This window comes from Phalangium opilio, unplaced genomic scaffold (assembly GCF_054372755.1).
Source record: "Phalangium opilio isolate 3A_F unplaced genomic scaffold, DU_Popi_V2 ptg000087l_1, whole genome shotgun sequence".
In the NCBI taxonomy this organism is placed as follows: domain Eukaryota; kingdom Metazoa; phylum Arthropoda; class Arachnida; order Opiliones; family Phalangiidae; genus Phalangium; species Phalangium opilio.
In genome coordinates, this window is record NW_028324192.1 from 2378595 (window position 1) to 2382836 (window position 4242).

Here is a 4242-nt window from a genome sequence, read left to right on the forward strand (position 1 = left end):
TCTCAAATGTAACGTAGAAAGCCAAAGTTTTTCCACAATACCTGACGACCATTTAATTTCTGAGCTTCCGTGGCTCAATGGTTAGCGCGTTCAGCTGTTAATCGAAAGGTTGGTGGTTGTGGGGTCTCAAATGTAACGTAGAAAGCCAAAGTTTTTCCACAATACCTGACAACCATTTAATTTCTGAGCTTCCGTGGCTCAATGGTTAGCGCGTTCGGCTGTTAGCCAATAGGTTGGCGCTTCAAGCATACCCGGGAGCGGTGTTGTGGGATCTCGAATGTAACGTAGAAAGCCAAAGTTTTTCCACAATACCTGACGACCATTTAATTTTTGGGCTTCCGTGGCGCAATGGTTAGCGCGTTCGGCTGTTAACCGAAAGGTTGGTGGTTCAAGCCCATCCGGGAGCGGTGTTGTGACGTCTCAGATGTTACGTAAAAAGTCAAGGTTTTTCCACAATACCTGACGACCATTTAATTTTTGGGCTTCCGTGGGTCAATGGTTAGCGCGTTCGGCTGTTAACCAATAGGTTGGTGGTTCGAGGCCACCCGGGAGCGGTGTTGTGGGATCTCACATGTAACGTAGAAAGCCAAAGTTTTTCCACAATACCTGACGACCATTTAATTTTTGGGCTTCCGTGGCGCAATGGTTAGCGCGTTCGGCTGGTAACCGAAAGGTTGGTGGTTCAAGCCCACCCGGGAGCGGTGTTGTGGGATCACGAATGTAACGTAGAAAGCCAAAGTTTTTCCAGAATACCTGACGACCATTTAATTTTTGGGCTTCCGTGGCGCAATAATTAGCGCGTTCAGCTGTTAATCGAAAGGTTGGTGGTTCGAGCCCACCCGAGAGAGGTGTTGTGGGGTCTCAGATGTAGCGTAAAAAGTCAAAACTTTTCCACAATACGTGACAACCATTTAATTTCTGAGCTTTCGTGGCTCAATGGTTAGCGCGTTCGGCTGTTAGCCAATAGGTTGGTGGTTCGAGCCCACCCGGAAGCGGTGTTGTGGGATCTCAAATGTAACGTAGAAAGCCAAAGTTTTTCCACAATACCTGACGACCATTTAATTTTTGGGCTTCCGGGGCGCAATGGTTAGCGCGTTCAGCTGTTAATCGAAAGGTTGGTGGTTCGAGCCCACCCGGGAGAGGTGTTGTGGGGTCTCAGATGTAGCGTAAAAAGTCAAAACTTTTCCACAATACGTGACAACGATTTAATTTCTGAGCTTCCGTGGCTCAATGTTTAGCGAGTTCGGCTGTTAGCCAATAGGTTGGTGGTTCGAGCCCACCCGGGAACGGTGTTGTGACGTCTCGAATGTAACGTAAAATGTCAGAGTTTTTCCACAATACCTGACGAACATTTAATTTTGGGCTTCCGTGGCGCAATAATTAGCGCGTTCAGCTGTTAATCGAAAGGTTGGTGTTTCGAGCCCACCCGGGAGCGGTGTTGTGGGATCTCAAATGTAACGTAGAAAGCCAAAGTTTTTCCACAATACCTGACGACCATTTAATTTCTGAGCATCCGTGGCTCAATGGTTAGCGCGTTCGGCTGTTAACCAATAGTTTGGTAGTTCGAGCCCATCCGGGAGCGGTGTTGTGAGGTCTCAGATGTGACGTAAAAAGTCAAGGTTTTTCCACAATACCTGACGACCATTTAATTTTTGGGCTTCCGTGGCGCAATGATTAGCGCGTTCAGCTGTTAATCGAAAGGTTGAAGGTTCGAGCCCACCCGGGAGAGGTGTTGTGGGGTCTCATATGTAGCGTAAAAAGTCAAAACTTATCCACAATACGTGACAATCATTTAATTTCTGAGCTTCCGTGGCTCAATGGTTAGCGCGTTCGGCTGTTAACCAATAGGTTGGTGGTTCGAGCTCATCCGGGAGCGGTGTTGTGAGGTCTCAGATGTGACGTAAAAAGTCTAGGTTTTTACGCAAAACCTGACGAGCATTTAATTTTTGGGCTTCCGTAGCGCAATGGTTAGCGCGTTCTGCTGTTGACCCATAGGTTGGTGGTTCGAGCCCACCCGGGAGCGGTGTTGTGGGATCTCAAATGTAACGTAGAAAGCCAAAGTTTTTCCACAATACCTGACGACCATTTAATTTCTGAGCTTCCGTGGCTCAATGGTTAGCGCGTTCAGCTGTTAATCGAAAGGTTGGTGGTTGTGGGGTCTCAAATGAAACGTAGAAAGCCAAAGTTTTTCCACAATACCTGACAACCATTTAATTTCTGAGCTTCCGTGGCTCAATGGTTAGCGCGTTCGGCTGTTAGCCAATAGGTTGGCGCTTCAAGCATACCCGGGAGCGGTGTTGTGGGATCTCGAATGTAACGTAGAAAGCCAAAGTTTTTCCACAATACCTGACGACCATTTAATTTTTGGGCTTCCGTGGCGCAATGGTTAGCGCGTTCGGCTGTTAACCGAAAGGTTTTGGTTCAAGCCCATCCGGGAGCGGTGTTGTGACGTCTCAGATGTTACGTAAAAAGTCAAGGTTTTTCCACAATACCTGACGACCATTTAATTTTTGGGCTTCCGTGGCTCAATGGTTAGCGCGTTCGGCTGTTAACCAATAGGTTGGTGGTTCGAGGCCACCCGGGAGCGGTGTTGTGGGATCTCACATGTAACGTAGAAAGCCAAAGTTTTTCCACAATACCTGACGACCATTTAATTTTTGGGCTTCCGTGGCGCAATGGTTAGCGCGTTCGGCTGGTAACCGAAAGGTTGGTGGTTCAAGCCCACCCGGGAGCGGTGTTGTGGGATCACGTATGTAACGTAGAAAGCCAAAGTTTTTCCAGAATACCTGACGACCATTTAATTTTTGGGCTTCCGTGGCGCAATAATTAGCGCGTTCAGCTGTTAATCGAAAGGCTGGTGGTTCGAGCCCACCCGAGAGAGGTGTTGTGGGGTCTCAGATGTAGCGTAAAAAGTCAAAACTTTTCCACAATACGTGACAACCATTTAATTTCTGAGCTTTCGTGGCTCAATGGTTAGCGCGTTCGGCTGTTAGCCAATAGGTTGGTGGTTCGAGCCCACCCGGGAGCGGTGTTGTGGGATCTCAAATGTAACGTAGAAAGCCAAAGTTTTTCCCCAATACCTGACGACCATTTAATTTTTGGGCTTCCGGGGCGCAATGGTTAGCGCGTTCAGCTGTTAATCGAAAGGTTGGTGGTTCGAGCCCACCCGGGAGAGGTGTTGTGGGGTCTCAGATGTAGCGTAAAAAGTCAAAACTTATCCACAATACGTGACAACGATTTAATTTCTGAGCTTCCGTGGCTCAATGTTTAGCGCGTTCGGCTGTTAGCCAATAGGTTGGTGGTTCGAGCCCACCCGGGAGCGGTGTTGTGGGATCTCAAGTGTAACGTAGAAAGCCAAAGTTTTTCCACAATACCTGACGACCATTTAATTTCTGAGCTTCCGTGGCTCAATGGTTAGCGCGTTCGGCTGTTAACCAATAGTTTGGTAGTTCGAGCCCATCCGGGAGCGGTGTTGTGAGGTCTCAGATGTGACGTAAAATGTCAAGGTTTTTCCACAATACCTGACGACCATTTAATTTTTGAGCTTCCGTGGCGCAATGGTTAGCACGTTCTTCTGTTAATCGAAAGGTTGGTGGTTCGAGCCCACCCGGGAGAGGTGTTGTGGGGTCTCAGATGTAGCGTAAAAAGTCAAAACTTTTCCACAATACGTGACAACGATTTAATTTCTGAGCTTCCGTGGCTCAATGTTTAGCGTGTTCGGCTGTTAACCAATAGGTTGGTGGTTCGGGCCCACCCGGGAGCGGTGTTGTGAGTTCTCAGATGTGACGTAAAATGTCAGAGTTTTTCCACAATACCTGACGAATATTTAATATTTGGGCTTCCTTGGCGCAATGGTTAGCGCGTTTGGCTGTTAACAGAAAGGTTGGTGGTTCGAGCACACCCGGGAGCGGTGTTGTGACGTCTCGAATGTAACGTAAAATGTCAGAGTTTTTCCACAATACCTGACGAACATTTAATTTTTGGGCTTCCGTGGCGCAATAATTAGCGCGTTCAGCTGTTAATCGAAAGGTTGGTGTTTCGAGCCCACCCGGGAGAGGTTTTGTGGGGTCTCAGATGTAGCGTAAAATGTCAAAACTTTTCCACAATACGTAACAACCATTTAATTTCTGAGCTTCCGTGGCTCAATGCTTAGCGCGTTCGGCTGTTAGCCAATAGGTTGGTGGTTCGAGCCCAACCGAGAGAGGTGTTGTAGGGTCTCAGATGTAACGTAATAAGTCATAA

At 47.8% G+C, this 4242-nt stretch overlaps 2 non-coding genes across 2 annotated transcripts; both read left to right on the top strand.

Annotated features, from left to right (window-relative positions):
- Positions 1 to 628: 628 nt before the first annotated feature.
- Positions 629 to 701, top strand: TRNAT-GGU (transfer RNA threonine (anticodon GGU)). Its single transcript has one exon. It is a non-coding gene; the product is annotated as a tRNA-Thr (tRNA).
- A 1960-nt stretch (positions 702 to 2661) lies between these two features.
- TRNAT-GGU (transfer RNA threonine (anticodon GGU)) lies at positions 2662 to 2734 on the top strand. The gene has a single exon. It is a non-coding gene; the product is annotated as a tRNA-Thr (tRNA).
- Positions 2735 to 4242: the final 1508 nt, after the last annotated feature.